At 27.8% G+C, this 18,453-nt stretch overlaps 1 protein-coding gene across 1 annotated transcript in view; it reads left to right on the forward strand.

Moving 5' to 3' along the window:
- The window catches only part of LOC147806632 (transcription-associated protein 1-like), a 59,155-nt gene extending 44,194 nt beyond the window's left edge, over positions 1 to 14,961 (forward strand). Inside the window, exons 18-20 of the mRNA XM_087169589.1 lie at positions 1,787 to 1,886; positions 3,410 to 3,520; positions 14,816 to 14,961. The gene's annotated coding sequence lies outside the window, so the exon portion shown is untranslated. The remainder of the gene's footprint in view (positions 1 to 1,786; positions 1,887 to 3,409; positions 3,521 to 14,815) is intronic.
- The last annotated feature ends 3,492 nt before the right edge of the window (positions 14,962 to 18,453 follow it).

Raw genomic sequence — 18,453 nt, forward strand, 5'->3', positions numbered from 1 at the left:
AGTATTTCTTTCCTTTCTGATGAACAAGTAAAGTATCTTTAGAATATAATTATGTAGAAAAAAAATTATTTGCATTTGTATTTTTTTTTCAGCTATCTTATTGTTTCAACTCTTTCTTTACTCTGTTTTTTAAATTTAAAATCTATAAATATGAAGATGCAGAGTATGACTGTTTTGGTTATAACTATCATTTCAGTTAATGTTATTATAATGCTTTTTTAAATGTATTGTTCCGTTTTTGTCAGAAAAAGTAGTAACTTCGTTAAGTCATGAAAAATTCTTGAAATTAGTCATGGAAAATCATGAAAAGTCATGAATTTGAAAATCTAAAGTGTAGCAGATACCTTGGATATACATATGAAGGTCCTGTAACCAATTAAGTGCAAACCGCCAAACAGCACTTTTATTTTCTGGGCCTATTTAAGTGACGAGTTATACCGCCGCTTCCGATAATGCCTCAAAACCAACGGTAACGGACCCCATTGTGTTTGCCTTTTGCTGTTAACATTCCGAAAATGCCAGCTTACGGCCTTACGTTTGCCATGAGGTGTGTGCTTACTGGGATTATTTATTTTCTTAATCTTATGATAATTTTTACATAATGAAATTAACTTTAATGAAATTATATTTGTTTGATATTAAAGCATGGATCTGCTTAGAGTATTTAAAAAATGTGGACAAAATGTTGGTTTATTAGAATAGTAGCATATAATAAGTTGTTGAAGATCCTGCTATGTTTGTTTTTTTTTAACCACTTTTGTAATAACTTTTTTTCAAAAATTCAATAATAAAAAAATTAAATGTTAATTTAGTCTAAAATGAATTTTTTTCCACAAATACAAAAAATTTTTTAAGCTAAATAAAGTTATTTCATGGATTATATTTAGCTAAAAACAAATAATGAACTGAAATATCCGCAACTTTCATATTAATTTTTTCAAGGATTATGACTTTTAAAGTTACTAAGATTTTTGTAAAATAAAATTTTTAAATAAGTTATAAGTTGGTGGTAGAAAACAATTGTGTTGTAACTTACAGTAAGGCGAATTCTTTGTAATAAGTTTAACTAAGTTCCTTTTAAAAGTGGTTCAACTAATTAAACTTCTTTTTTGCAACTAAGTTTTATTGTTTTTATTTATTAAATATTGAAAACTGATTTAGAAATCGATGGTAAAAGTCGAAAATCATCTCAAAAAAGATAAATAATTTACATTCATATTATTGCAATTTTCAATTTAATTTAAAATTTGCATTATCATTCAATACTTCACATAAAAATGAAAAACATTCTTATATTGTAAAAGTCAATTTTTCTACTTATGCATTACATTTGGATGGTTTGTTCAGTGTCTAAAATAATGACAAAACATACCTAATTTATTTCATAAAGCTTAAATTGTATGAAGCAGTGTGACATGAATGCATAAATTACATATTAAAGATCTAAAACTTTTATTTATTCAAACTGTATTCTTGTTTTAATCATTTCTAATAATCCAATTTTTTTTATGTATCATTTACTTTATATGAATGATGCTTGATAAAAATTTATAAGAAACAATATTTTTTAAAATTATTTTTTTTGATTGAAATACAAAGTTAATGTGTAAAGTGTAAGTTAAAAACATTTTTAAATAAACTTCATAGATTATTATAAAGATTGTATCAATGCTAAGAACAAGTTTATGTATATTATAAATAATTTAGTATACTAATTTTATTGTAATATTATATGCGTTTTACGAAAATAATATATTAAAAAAGTAAAAATTATTTTCTACCTAAGGCCAGACGGTATTGGAACTGTGACTGTTGAAAAGAGATATTCTTGCCAATATTGAGGTACAATTAAGAATACTTCTTGAAAACCGAATTACTCATTTTAGGTACATATATTACTCTTTTCTTTATAATTTACTCTAAATTAGCTTATTATTTAAAATCCACTAGCAAATTTGTGGTCATAAATTTTGGTTATCCTCTTAGAGGTTGTCTCTAATGTACCCCAGTTCACTTTTTTTTTCTTTTTCTTCACTCTGGACTTAGTTAATAGCAAAGTTTTATCAGTTTATCTGAAGCAGATAATATTGTTTACATTTGGTACAGTATGGCCAATTTTTGAAGCTCTTCTCTTAACTCAACTTTTTTTTAAATTTAAAATATTGTTTAAATCTTTTTATTCGTAGTTTAGTGGGTGTAATTAAATGCTAAAGTTTTAATTTATGCCTGTAATATTCATTTTAATGTTGCTTTAATTTTTCTTTCAATGTGACTTGAAATAAACTGCCCTTTTTTTTCATTTTTTAATTTTAGTTGATAAGTATTCATCATTTCAGGACCTTACCATTTTATTATTTAATTTTTAAGAGTTTTTTAATATTATTTTGCTTACTTAAAGTTATTTAAATTATAATTTTTTATTCAATAATTGCCCTTTTGGGGTATTTTCTTAATTGACATTTAAAGGATTGCTCCTAAATTGTTTATGCTATTTAAGCAATTGAGAAGCTTGGGGCAATAATAAAGTAAATCTTTTATTTATTTTTTTACTGTGCTATAGCTATACTATATGGTACTATAGTTATGTACCATATAGTTGCTCCAATCAGTGTAAAAACCAACCACAAATGTAAAATTAATCCTCTACTGTGTGATAAATATTGTGTTAAATAACTATTTAAGGCTATAGATTTTGTAAATATTTTTTTTTATTTTTACATTTAGCTCTCCTTAACTATTTGTGCAACTAAACCTACCTTGTTATATTTCACCAATATCTTCTTTGATATATGAGATAGGCTTGTTTATGTTCTAATAGAGTGCTTGCCAAAAATATTAGTTCTCATATTTTGCCTTGTTTTATTTTCTGAAGCTGATAAAAAAAAATTTCTTAGTAACATAGTAGAGCACGATTCATATTTCACATATTTCCAATGCATTCTGCGGAATACTAAATGAAAAACCTTGCAAAGTATGAAATAAATTTCCGATTTGATAAAAGCTTTCAGCTTTAGAGCTGGAGATGTAATTTTCATCAACCCGTGAGCACAGTGACGTTCTCATTGTGTCAATTGATAAACCTGTGATGACCAATCAGATTCAAAAAATTAGATATGTTTTAACTTTACTTTTTTAATAAATTAATGTGAAACCTGGTGAAGTTTCATTGTAATTAAAAGCATCCAAAAAGTACCAGGAAAATCTTAAATGTACTGTTTTTTATTACCTATTCACTACACTACTTCTTTTAAAAAATAGCGTACTTCATTGCAATCTACAAAAAATTTAGCAATTACGGTAATCTCTCGACTTCTTCTGACCACTGTATAAACTTTACAGTAAATTATTCATTAAACCTCTATCGATAATAGATTCATTGTTTATATGTACTAATAAAATCCAATTCTAGGTTTTAATGAAAGACTTCGTGACTCCAGCTTTTCCAGAAGAATTCAGAGCAGTTATTAAAAAATTTTAAGAAAATGCAGCACTAGAATATCAGAACAAGCCAAAATTGAAGGTAAATTATTTGCAAATTTGGGTAGTACTAGCTTTTTAAGTATAAGCACCTGGAAAGTCAAGAATTTTGGTATTGAACAAAATTTGTCATGATTTTAACCATATTTTTAAAAAAAATCATGGATTTAGGTCATTGAAAAATTTAATTTTTGAAATGGAATTTACCCCCGCCCACCAATTTTATGTTCTGAATATCTGAATTTTTAACAAAATCCCCACTCACAGTCATATTTGATCAAAATATAAAGTGTTTTTATCATGTTCTTTAAGAATTATGGTGTTCTTAAAAAAATGAAGGAAAAAACATCATTTCTAGAGCGAATTATCTTTTAAACTTCTGCGATTTTAGAATTTTTTATTTTATCAATTTAAAATTCCAGCTGAAGCAATCCAGTCATTGGCAAATTGTTTTTCTTCTGTCAGGTGTATAAGTCAACCACTGTGTAAACCAAATATGAAAATTTCTAAAATTAGAAAATAGATAAGTAAAATTATTAAATCTCTCTGAATATTATACATTTACTCTCAAGTAAAGATGATATTTGAGACCATCTCTAAAATATAAATTCAATTGTTATTGTAAAGTCTTTTTAAATATTTGGAAATACAAATTCTATGGATGGGGGTTAAACTTATTTTCTGTAAGACTCAGCAGGTGAAGTTTTAAATGTGAGATCCGAAGAAAGACAGTGATAATGTTACAGAATCTGACAGATGATGATCTGAAATCTTTAAATTTGTAGCTTTATGGTATGTCTTAAAAATTTCCATTGTGCTATATTTTTCGAAATACATAAACTTTTCTTAATCTTAATTTTTCAGAACGTATTTTAAGGAATTGTTTTTTAAAAAAATCTATATATATAAAAAAAATGTGAGAGAAAATACAGAATTAATTCTATATAATTTAGTAAAAAAAGGGTTTTGAAAGGAGTAAATTGATACTGAGTAATTCATACATGTCTTATTGTTTATAATGTGTGAATATTTCATATTCAACAAATGCCCAACTTTACTATAACTGGTTCACCAAGAGTTGGCACATGGCTCCACCTACTCGGACGCAGAGTTAATTTTTGCGCAGGATAGGAGAAAAATTTTCGCACATAAAATTGAGACAACCCTTAATGCGCGCCAAGTGCAAACAGTGAATTCTTTTTCAGTCACTTACTTCTCTTTATCATCTGCTATTATACCTTTTGTTACTCTAGTTAATTAAATATATTTCACATTTAAAAACTGCTGCAGCAAAATGTCTCAAAAAAGACACTTTTATTACCAAATACCAACCTTGACCAGGTTTGTTTACATCCTTTTCCTCAAAAATAGCAAAATAGTATCGTCGGAAAATCACTTGATGGAGGCGGAGCCAAGTGTCAACTCCTGGTGAATGAACTATACCAAAGTCGAATCCCCTGATTTTTGTAAAATTTTTGGAATTTGAAAAGTTGACTTATGCACCAGGACATACAATAGCAATGAATAGTTCTTTCCATTGAAACACTTTATTTTTCTGAAGTGAGTTTTAACAGTTTAAATTTAGTCCCACAGTGGACTGATGGTTAAGACACGGCTCCCGGCAGATCACCGAAGTCAAACATCACTGGCTGCCGTCAGTGTGCGGGTGGATGACCACTTGGATCAGTGTGCGTAGGGACTGAAGGTGTGCGGTATTGGTCCTCGTTAAACTGTTCTACTGTAAAGTGCTCGACTTCGCGTGGAGGTCTTTGGGCTACCGAAGCGGGGGTGCCATCCCCTCTGCAGAGGATCAAAATTGTGATGGCATGTCTTTGGATCATCCTCAGGGATGTTTCCCAGAGTGTCGCCAATAGCCCATTGTGCGACGTAAATGAACAACAACAGTTTAAATTTAGAAATATTAGTGCGTGTACTGTATATTTTCATTCAAAAGGCAAAAAATGTGTTTATGCATGTATCAGGTCTACTTTGATTTCATCAAGATAGGACTTTTCTTTTCCAGTGCTGTTGCTGAAATTTCTTTATTTTATTTTTCCTTTATTTGTTTTTTGGTGAAAAATACAGAGGTTTGGTAAAATGCTTCACAAGTATTTTTCTTAAAGCAAAAATATGCAATTTTTTTTTTAAAAAAAAGAAAAATATTGCTGACGTATATATCTAACAATCATTTTAATTTTTGAAGCTAATTAAGCCTGTGATATTATTCACTGAAAACTTTTTTAGAATTAGATGAACTTTTCTTTGCTTTAAATGTATTTTTTTATATAAATTATGTATAGAAGAAGCTTTCTCTTAAAATTAATAACTTCATGTTTAAAAATAAGGGAATAATACGTAAAAATTTTGTCAATCAAATTCATCTATGCTTTATTCATTTTTTATTCAAAAATGTCCTTTTTTCTTGTTATAGCAAAATTAGGATATAGTTGTGAAGAATACAGATGTTTCTATTCTAGTTAAAGCAAAATTAAATTTGCAGAATTAAATCAGAAATTTATTTAAACCAAAATGAAAGGAAAGAATAAAGAAGTGTGACAACATGCTTTAGTACTTGAGAAATTATTCCTTTCGGCCTATCTCTCTTTCTCAAAATAGAATTGTCATTGCTTGGTGACTTTTGCATTTGAAACCTAGCAGTTTATGTCATGTCCTGCACTATGGGGATTCAAAGATTGCTAATTTGCTAAAAAACTATAAAATAAAAAGCATAAAATAAAATGTTTTGAAAAGTAAAGGATTCATCCAAAAATGTTAAGTTCATCATCACTTTAAGGGACTTCATCAGTTTTTTTCAATTAAGTTTTATTTATATATTCTCTTAAATGAATATTTTACATATTCATTATTATAAGTAAAAATTAATATTAATATAATCTTATAGTGTTTTCTATCTTTGTTTTAAAGATAATTATTACTTTAAGCAACTTGCTAATTTTTAAAACTGCATCCTGAATGTAAATTTTCAACCTTCAGTCATTTCTGATCTACGTGTATATCTTCTTTATAATTTGTGTTAGCGCAATTCTTTCTTTACTCTTTTCTTTTGTACCTTTACTCTTTGTGCTATATTTGGCTTTGTGTAGAAATTGAAGGTGCAAAACAACAGCAGCAACACCTCCTGAAGAACAAGTAAACTTTAGAGTTTGCTAATTGAGCTTGAAATTTGCTTTTTTCCTGTTATTCCTTTTTCTGTAGTGTTTATGTAACTGCATGTAATTTTCATTTAAAATATATAATATGCATAGGCATAATAATAGTTGGACACATTTTATGCTTAGGTAGTTCCGGTTCTAATCTTTATTAACATTACAGCTAAAATGAGTCAGTTGGTTGCTTTTTATCTTTATAACAGTTAAACCTGTTAAAAGAGTTTTTCATGAGAAAGGAACAGCTTTTAATTGAGTTGAAAGTTATAATATCTGACCCATATTGCGTTAATAAAATTTAATGTACATATTACAGACTTAAACATCCATGAAGGAAATATGTACTTAAGTGTCTCTTCTAAACGAAATCAAGTAGAATTTATTGTTTCTTCTTTTCCTAAGCAATATATTGTGGAAAACTGTCCAAGTTTTTAGTATCTTTCTAAACCTTTTATAACATCAAATGAACTAAGAATTTTTGTATTATTTCCTTTCTACTTATTTCTTCACGTTCTGCTCATACAATACCCCCGCTTACTTGACGAACTATTCTGATGGCTTATTCTCTCTACACTTTTCATAACACATGTTTTCCTGAATTAAGTGTGAAGGTCAATGAAAAAAGTGACCACACATTTAAGACCACCTAAAACTTTTTCTCCCAGAATCCATAGATTTTTGCCATGCTTAATTTCATTTCTAAAAACTTAAGTCTATTTTCTTTGATTGATTTTCCATGCTTTGAAAAGAAAATTACAATCTTCTTAACAGTTGAAAACAAAACTTTTTGAAAATATTAATTTACCATTGTGGAAATAGAAATCTAAATGGTAATGTAAAGCTTTTTAAAAGGGAACTTCTTTAACAGATTTCAATTTGTGTGTATAGATATTATATATAGGGCACAAAATTAGTGGTAACTTAAATATGACTTGGACCTTTATAAAATAAATAGTTAGTGTTTCTAAACTAGCAATCAATGTTAATTGTTTTTGTATTATTTCTGTTGTTTTAGTTATTAGTCCTTTGGACTAGTGACTAAATCTTCTTAATTTCTACCCCAATATACATTAATGTTCTAATAACATGAATTTGTTGTTCACTTTTTTGATTCTATCAAGAAAATATTTTCTATACATATTTTTCATGTAAGAGTCATATAAAATCATATTTTACACAGTACTGTTCATTCACTGGAAGTATTCCCAGTGAAGGACATGCCTGTTTCTTCACTGGTTAAAAGTTGTTTTTTGTCTTTTAAACAGAATTTTGATGTATAATATGACTAAAAGTACAAGAAAATTAAAAAATTTCTTTTATTTTCATTAACTGGAAAAAGAACCCAGTAAAGAAACACTTGTTCCTTCACTGGTTTTTCATCGTTTGGTGATCCAGTGAATAAACACCCCCTTATCTCAGTACTTGATTATGCTATGGTGCTTTTAAAAAAATAAAACCTAACTTCAATAACTATATTTTGAATTCTCTTTTTCACACTGAGAAAAATAAGACTATTAAATGCAATTAATTCCACTTCAGACATATAAATACAAACACTCACCTTATAATTTTTTCAACAAAACAAGGTGTTGCAGAGATAATAACAAATTCAAATTTTTTTCCAGAGAAGTCTATTTGACCAGGTAATCCAAAACATTGCTAGATGACTTCCTATTGTTTGGCAGTAAGCTATTGTTACCAATCAGTCTAAAGAAAAACTTTCAAATTCTTATTTTTAATCAATATATATGAAATGTTCCTTCACTGGGTAGTGTTCCTTCACTGGTTGGTTTACCCTATATTGATTATGTATGTATATTGATTGTGTACAATTATGTATGAAATGTTTTGAATATTGCTTTTGTATATTGATCATGTTGTTACTCATTAGGGTTCAAACTTTTTAATATTTACTTGTTTTTTTTAGATTGCTAGAAAACATTCTGAAACTCTTACGATGTGGGCTAAGTAATTATTTGCTTAATGCCATTTAAATACTCTTAAATTTATTCACTAATGACCAAGTATATTAACTATTGTTTTCTTTATCAATTATTATCTATGCATATAATATATTGACAATACAGAGAGATCGTGACAACAGAAGTAAAAAAAAATTGCAATTTAAGGCAATGAAATTTAATATTCAAATTTTTAATTGCAACAACAAAAAAAATTTAAATTATTTAAACTACATAAAAAGGAAAAAATTCGATTGAAATTAACTAATCATTGACAGGTATAGGTATATTAAAAATATATAACCTGTTTGATTATCAAAGAAAAATCAGAGAAAGTGAAACAAAAATATCAGAATGTTTTTGCCCCATAATTTTAAATCCAATTGTCTTAAATGGTGATCATCATATCCTGATATCCTTTTTGTTTCTTCTTTTAAATATTAATTGACAACACCCTAATATGCATAATTCTTTTTAAAATCATTTTTGACAAAGATTTTAATAATGTATATTCAGGGTGGTAATAACTGAGTATCCTACTTATTATTTAGTTTATATTAGTAAAACTATTATAAAAATACAATTATTGAGTTTTCATTATTTACTATGAAAGTTATCAAAAGTGATACTGCAGTAGCTTCTAAAACTTTATATCAAATAAACTTTATTTCAGAATTGTTATCCAGTTCAACATTTTAATAATTTTGAATGGCACAATATCGAAATGTATATCTACTGTTCTCCCTAAGCCTAGCGGCTTGTCCGCCCTGAACCCTATAAATGCCCTCTTTTTGTAAAAGTAAGCTGCCATCCTTTAAAACACTGCCTTTTTATTCATATTCCATTTTGAAAAGAATTATTTCACTGTTTAAATAGTAATTACACACTGGTAAAATTATTTGTTTATAGGTTTAATTTTGATTTCTATTTCAAATATTAACTTGTTGAGATTATTTTCAACTTGCTAAATTTTTAAAGGTATCTTCTTTTCGGGCTTGGTTTATTAATAAATTTTTGAAGTAATTTTAAAATTATTTCTTTTAATACCCGCACATTTAAATGTTTATTTCCTCATAATTTCAGTTGATGTTATAGAAAAAAGCTTTTGAGTTGTTTATCAATTTTCAGTGTACTTTTTTTTAAAAAAATTTATGCTCAGAGATTGTCTCTTAGCCTCTTGCACAGAGAATGCCTTTAATTATTTTTGCAAACTACAAATTTTGAAAATGAGAGAAAATTATATTTTGAAATCTACGCATAAAATAGCATAAGCGGGATTGTAGAGGATCAGATACAGTTATTACATAATATTACACATTTTGATAAAGTTTTACATTGCTAAGTGATGCCAGGGAGAATTCTGGTGTATCCTATCAAAAAGGATAGCATATAATATTTTTGTGCAACACATGAAGTGATAAATAGTAATATTAATAATATAGTCTTTAATAATAGTCTTAGTAATATTCTTAGTTGTCTTAGTAATATAATAATAGTCTTAGTAATATTAATAATAGTTTTTAATTAAATTAGTAATAGTCTTTTGTGTTTATATTGGTGCCTGGTGAATTATTGCTTTACTTTATAGCTTATTCATTTATAAGAAACTCACCATCCAAAAGCAGTGCACTTAGGCTTTCATTTGACGTTCTGGCTCAAATTCAAAAATATAAAATTTGCTAACCAGGTGAGGTATTTTCATTGCTTTTAGAATTATTTCAATTTATCATCATTATTTATTTGATTTCATTTTTTCTCTCCCATATTTAATCATGTTCTTTAACTATATCGTTGTTTGTGTGCACTTATTAATGATAACAATTTAAAACAAAAGAAAATCAGCAAAAAAAATTTAAAACCATCAAATCAATTTTAAAAGAAATAATTTTTTATTTGTATCTGATATGCTGTGTTGTACATTTTGTCACTTGTTTGGAACCCTGAGGAGCAATTTAAATCAGTCGAATAATACTTCATAAATGCTCATTAAAAGGAACAATGTATTTATTATCACTTACTTATCATAAATTACTGTAATAATTGTGTAATCTGTAATAATTTTTTTCTGTGCAAATGATTTATAACCAGTACAGGGTTCCCATAGTCCTTATAAGTCCTTAAAAACTGCTTAATTTTTATTTTGGAGAATAAGGGCCCTTAAAAGTACTTAATTTTGGTACAAGGTTTTTAAAAGTCTTTAATTTTTTAGCATCATTATAGTTGATAGGAACAATTTTTCAATTCAATTTTTTGAAACAAAATGTCCTTTTATCACTCAGAATTAGACCCTGCATCGAGGGTAAAACATTTAGGAGAGATAAAAATTAATGTGTGTAGGGGGGAGCTATAGGTAAGTGGAAGAAAGTATGTCCAGTTATTAATATATTATTTCTTTCATTAATATATTCTGCCTTTTGCCCAGAATGATACTCTTTGAGGAGAGTGAAGCATTCTAAAAGAAAAGAATAGTGTGAACAAGGGTAATACTTCACATGGAAAAGATAGTGCTTTTTTGGGGGGGGGCAGCAGTTTTAAGGTACCTAAGTAGAAGACACACTAACCTTCAAAACTGACAGAATTCAAGAAATTCAGTTCTACTGGTAACACTTCTGCTTATAAGGCTTAAGTAAGACTCTAAGAGAAGAAGTATCAGAAAAATTTTTGAACTAGAATCCATAACTAAAACTATTTCCTAAAATCTTGAAGAATTAAATAAATTTGTATAATAATTCAATGTGTAATAAGTGAACGTAAATTTATAGAAAGCATAATGTTTTTTTTTTTAAATTCATGATTGTACTAATAAGTAAACAGATCTGTAAGAAATAGGGTGTGAAAAATCCCAGCCCACCTAAATTTTTCATCAAAAACATGGAGTTTATTGATTGGGTTTTTGATGAAAATCCCAAGTTTTTTTTTTTTTAAAAAAATACTTGAAATATTTTTCCTATATAAAAAAAAAGCATGATTTGCTTCTAACAAGAAAGTTAAGTATTTGGTAACTATTTATAATTTGTTTTGTTGCAATGTAAATTTTTTTTAAAGTTTTAGATTGTTACGCTATTATTTTTATTCCTTAAAGATAAGCAAATTGTTACATAAAATATAAATCTACTCAACTGAATGATCCTTAGATTTTAATAATAATTTTAGTTAGTTAACATTGCAACTTAATATACTGTTTTTAATTTATGTTCAATTTTAGGTTACTTTAAAATTACTTCCTGTTTTTCGCCAGAATATTTACTAACATTAAAGTAATTCTTAATAACTGCTTTGGCTGAAAATAATTTTGTTAAAGTTCATCATAAAATTAAATCTGGCACATTTGCTGGCCTAGTAGCGAAATATAAAAGCTTGTTGTTATAATTATTTCAATGTTCTTGACAAATTTTGTTATTTACTCTTTTTTTTTAATATGCATGAAATAAATTTCTACACTTAATTTTACAATTCAATTTCAATGAAATCATTAAAAAGGAAATGCAGGCTAATTTCATACTTTAACTTTTACAATCTGAAAGACATTAACTTTTAACAGTCTGAAAATGCTTTACAAAAAACTCGACCCTGGTTTGCAAAAATTACCTAGTACTTCTTTGGCAAGCAGTGTCAATTAATACAATTATATCAGTTCTTTAATTATAATAAAATTGTTTTTTTTTATTATTTTTTTATTTATTGATTTTTTTAGAAAGGTAAATAATTTGCACTGCCACTGGTGACATATGTATATTCGATGATAAGCAATTATACTATTTTTAAAGTCCTTAATTTTTTTTAAAAAAGTGCTTTATTTTTTCAAAATATGGTCCTTAAAAGTGCTTAATTTTTGCTTTGTTAAAAGAGTAGGAACCCTGCAGTAGAAGTTACAAGCTTCTTCAAAGTAAGCACGTAATCAAAAAAGAATTTTAAAGTTTTTTTGTGTCAATAAATATCTGTTTTATGCTTCCCTGTTGACCAAGGCCTGTGAAGCTGTGGGTTTTTCTGAACATTCTTCATCATCGCTGTTGTCAAGAAGCGATTTTTCTTTGTTTTCTTGAATGATAAGAACATCATGTTCTGTCAATGCTCCACATCTTCTAACATTGTCTGCAGTAACATGAATGGATTGGGTTTAGTCTTTACAGGGTGGCTCTTTTTTATTTATGTCAAAGAAAATAAATTTTAAAAAATCTGTGCTGTGACTAAGTATTAAATGTTGTGATGTAATATCCTGTGATTGTCTTGTTCTTTAAATGCTGTTATTTATGTCTAAACTCTGATGGATTCTACAATAGAAATAATAAATAAGATTAATCAGACACTACCCCTCTCTTTTAGACGTAAGTAACCTGACTAAATTAGAGACTTGCAAAAGAATTGAAAATAAGAAACCGAGCAGCAAACCTGTCGTAACAATAATTTATTTAATTTTAACAATTTAACTCTCAATGTAACTTTGTAACCCAGTAACCTATCAACACTTAGACATAACTTAAAATTGTAACAATGAGAACTATCTTCCTTTAGTTTTTACTTCTTTTACTAGACTGTAACTATGTGATTCAAAAATTCATTTTTGCAAAACCCATTATAACTATAATACTTGAGTGAACACCTGAATGCTAGAAGATTGAGTTGAGAGAATTAGTTCAACCTCATGACAAGTTAAACATGTATGGAGGAAGTGGGCCAATTTTTTATTGTTAATCGCTAAAAAAAGCTTTATAAAGCTTTTTTACGGAAAAAGCTTTTTTAAATAAGTTTTTAAAAAAAGCTTATTTAAAAAAGCTTTTTGGTAGACTAGCAAAGCCTGAGAGCGATTGCCTAATTGTGGATGTGTGCTCCAATGTTCTGTTAATTGCGTCAACATGCCTTCAGATATTAACACCCTTTTCAACTCCTTTTTTATGTTTTGATTTTTAAGTGACGAATGCACCAAATCCCAAAGTATGAGTTGGAGTAGCGCTTCCACCCAAAAGTGTAGTGAAACTACTCTGACGGTGTCACAAGTAGTCCCGGAAGATGTTGGGTGAGCCAGGTTTAATAAATCGTGGGCATTTTTTATTTTATATATATATATATAATTGTATGTGTGCATGCCTATAACACTTTCCTGGTTATTGAAAATGTTCTCTTAAAATGTATACTTCCGTGTTAAATGATCCTCTTTCACTCTGTAATTCAAGTTGATTCAAACTAGTACATGCAATCCTTTGTTAGATTTACAATTTGAAAAGTTGTGTTTTTAACTATATACTCAACCATCAGTTGAAATCTTAACAAGATATCTTGATTGCAATTCAAGATATCTTGTTATCTAATTGAAACAACTTGTTCTTGTCTGTCTTTTGCCGAGAAAAAAATATTTAACATTTCTATGAATAAATGTTACTGCCTATATATAATGTGATATATTTAACATTGCTGCTTTGTAATAATGTTTATTATGCTTTTTAATAACGAGTAGTGAAACTTCTCTGAAGGTGTCGGAAGTTTAATAATTTGTGGGTATTTTTCTTATATATGTAATTGTATGTGTGCATGCTTATAACACTTTTCTGGTAATTAAAAATGTTCTCTTAAAATGTATACTTTTGTGTTAAATGTCCCTCTTTCACTCTGTTACTCAAGTTGATTCGAAGTAATGTTTTCAATCCGTTTTAGATTTACAATTTAAAAAGCTGTGCTTTAGGTTATATACTTAGCCATCGATTGAAATTATCACAAGGTATCTTGAGTGCAATACTAATTTGAAGCAACTTGTTCTCTTCTAGCTTTTACCTGGATTATATAAGGAATTATTCTTTAAATATTTAATATAATTTGTTTTTAATAAAAAAAATGTTTTAGTATTTACATTGCTGTTTGTTCTACTGATGATTTACATTTGTCCCGGAGAATAATCTCACAGCATTGTCTGCTTAAAGCTTTTCTGTGAGATATGTTTACCAGGACTTCATGTTTCTACTATGATTTATGCAGATACTCATTCGCTTTGAAGAATGTGCCATAACAAGTCAAAATTTAGTCATTAATTTTGTTATATGTATTAGATATAATTGTAAATTTTTTAAACTCATAAAAAATAATTAAGCTCTTTATTATTTGGCATAGTTGTCAGATATTAATATAATTTATGTCTTAGATTAGATTCTGACCCACTGCAGAACTTTAAGGTAACATGATTTCAATTTTTTTATCAAGAAAAATGCTTCTATTTTACAGCTGAATAAGCAGACAAGACTTTTAGCTGCTCCTTTACTCAGGATGTTGCCACTAGTAGCTGTCGTAAACCTTATGTGATTGCACCATCATAGAGTCAAGCTGTCTACCAATACTCTTAGTCTATTGTATAAGAACAAAAAAAAATAGACATGCTTCAAACATGCTTATAGCTTGTGTAGACATGCTTATTTTTTTTTTTGTCCTATTTTGTACTTCTTACATATATGCTGTACTCTTACTTACCACTTAAAAATAATTAAAAAGGTAAAAATAAAAATTATCAAAAGAAAATGTATCTCATTTATTTATCATTTCTTGAAGATACATAAAGCTGCTATTTTATAGAATATCTATCCAAGATACTTAGTTCACTTTAGATACAAGCTTACTACTATTTCACTGCAACTGTTTCAATTTAAATAAATTGCAATTTAGAATTTAATGCTTCTGCATTTAATTAAAAACTTTTTAAATTTAGAAAATATGTCCAATAGTACGTTAGTAGAAGTCATTTGATTGATACACTGATAAGTATTGAACAATAGAAGCTAGCACTAGACTTGAAGAAAAGCCACAGTTTTCGGAAACTAACTTTCATTGAAGAACACAACGATTTTGTGTCACTTTGATGATTGTTCTCTCTCTAAAAATTAAATATTGTGCCCTCTTTCCCTGCCTAAAACCTGTTTTTATCCTTTCTTTCGGCAACGACGTTATATATATAAAAGAGTGCATCAACGTGACACATAAGAAAAAAGCAAGATACTAAAAGAAAGAAACAGAACAGATTTAAAAAGACATATTGTTAGCTCAAAAGACATTATATAAAATTTATCATTTAATTCAGTCACTTGAGCATAAAAATATTATACAATTGTATAAACTTTAAATACAATATTCTGTTAATCTTTAAAGACATTCTAATTTATAAAATTTGAAACACAAGAAAGATTTTTTTTTTTAAAGTAGCTGACTCAATTTTAACTGTTAGTCTTTAAGATGACTTTGATGTGCAAGACATTCCAAAGATTAATATTTTTCAGAAATATTATTTCAATGCCCACCACTTTTGGCAACATATGGCACGTGACAGGCACTTGTTTATTTATGTTTTGTGGGTCCCATTAAGGTGGATCAACGTCACCCTTAAAAGGACAGATAGATTACACCTATGCACTAAGCGGGTTTCGAACCCAGAACCTTCCAGTTACAAGACCAATTACAGCGTGGTCAACACTTTAAAAAACATAAAACACCATATTTGTATTAATTTATTAACACAGAAACTGTTCTACACGAACAGTTTTTGTGTTAATAAATTCGATTAAATACACAGTGTGTTAATAAAATCGATAAAAAACACAATAAAATTGGACATATATCCAAATTTTTGTACAGTATTTATTTCAAATCAATGCTTGAAATTGGTTAGGATCAGTGACTTTGATTTTGTCCCAATATGAAATTTAAACATAAAATGCCAATTCTATACATGCAATTATATTCTTCTCAACAAAAATTACAAATTCAATAGTATACAAATCTTACTTTCTGTCTTAAATTAATTATAATAAAAAAAAAGTTGTGTTACCTGCCATAGTAGGCAAAAAAGAAACGAAACTTGATTTGCAGCATTTTTGAAAACAATGTACCAAAACAGCTCCTTTTTTTAAATTAACTTTTATTGAGTACACACTTAAGTACATTAATATTGATCAAAATGATTCAGAAATTAAGCATTCAATGTACTTTTTATTCCCATTTAAAATATAATTGATTTATTCTAAGAAGAAAGAATACAGTTTTCCACTTTATTAAAAAAACAAAGCACTATTAATTCAGGTTATAAAGTAGCAGTAAAGCATAAGCAAACACAAATAATTCACATAATGAGTATTAAACCGTTCAACTCTATTTAAGTTGATTTGAAATGAGGTCAGGAATCTCCAAAGACAGTATTTGGCCGCTTTTAATCAAATAGTAAAGGAATAGAATATGAATGCCCTTTTAACACAAAAAAGACAGTCTTACAGTAACAATATTTTACGAAATCAGACACAAAAATGCACTTTCTCTGAGTAAACCAGCATTTTTTCTTTTTAGTGATGTAGATGTCTGACCCCCAAGATATTGGGGGCAGCCGGAACTCTGGAAATACGGTTCCAATAGTTTGGGCAGAAGAGAATTCCAAAATTTGGATCCCTTCATTTAAATTTTTTTTTCGTTGACTACTTTTTAAACGAATTGAAAGATTTTTGTTCACAATTGTAAAATTCGTTTATTTAAATTTAATTCCACTCAAAATATATCTTTTAGTAAATGATCATTGTTTTTTTGTTTAATATGTCTTAAAATTTTTGAATTGTATAGTAGAAAAAATTTTTACATCATTTTAAGGAATGCAATTTTAAATAGCAAAATTTCAGTGAAATCGGTCAATAGGTGAAAAGTTAAATTTTGAAAGAAATTTCTACCTTGCAGTTAAATTCTTCGACTATTATTAAATAAAATAATTAGCATTTACTATAAGATATATTTTGCATAGAATTTTCTTTCGGATAAACGAATTTTATAACTGAGAGCAAAAATGTTTCAAATTCTTTTTGTAATTTTTCGAGATATGGTGAAATACACAAAAAGTAAAATTAACATTAATTGTTCTAAACTTTTGACAGCTCTCTTGACGAAACTATTGGGACATTACATCCCAGAAATACAACGTACTGCTGTGCTAGTTTTGGAGCTCCGTCTTTCGATAGCGCTATGCATACTCTCCAGAAAAACTCTAGTTATATAGCAGATAAATGAGAACGATAAAGTGTAAGCTCGGTCACATTTTCATTATTTATTCATTTTGTACACGAAGCTAGCGTTAGGGTAATATATTAAACTTTTTTAAATGAAAATGTATAATCCGATCCAAAAAGCAGAGGGGGCTCTTTATGAGCAATTTCAAAGAAAAAGTTTTACTTTTGAATAATTTTTATTTTTAAAACAGTAAAACATTGATATATTATTATAAAAGCTTTAATTACATTATTTTCATCAAAAGTTTAAGGTAGCAATGCTTTTTACGCGTTTTCAGGGGTGAAGCCTTCTATCACATTGCTAAAATCAATTTCCAGTACATCATTTTCAATGCTCATGATGACTCATCCTTTCTAAAGTCATTTTTTAGTTCATTTTTAGTCAAGTTCAGTATGGAGAATAAACGTGCGCCACTACATCTAGTTATCAAGAGTGACAATTGTCCAATGTCACGCTTGAAAAAAATATGACAAACGTCAATGTATGGATTGGTGTTTTTTACTATTTTATACATCTATTCCAAATTTATCTAACGTATTCTCCTAGGCCGAATCATGCTTGAAATGTTTTCATTATAGCTCTAGTTCTTTTCGTTTATATCACTGGCATAAAATGTTCAAGATTTGTAACGGTGAAGCGTTACTTCCTTGGACTTTATTTTTTATTCCCTTATGCGATCTTTCACTAAGAAAACCCTTGATTTTAAACACAGAACGCATTTCGCATGCTAAACTATCGTGAAAGTATGGTAAAAGGAGTTTAAAAAAATTAATATAATATAAATAATCTAATTTTCCTGGATTTTTCCAGTTTTTAAGCATTATTTGAAA

Source organism: Parasteatoda tepidariorum, chromosome 8, assembly GCF_982258835.1.
Source record: "Parasteatoda tepidariorum strain Cologne lab strain chromosome 8, Ptep-v5.0, whole genome shotgun sequence".
Lineage (NCBI taxonomy): Eukaryota > Metazoa > Arthropoda > Arachnida > Araneae > Theridiidae > Parasteatoda > Parasteatoda tepidariorum.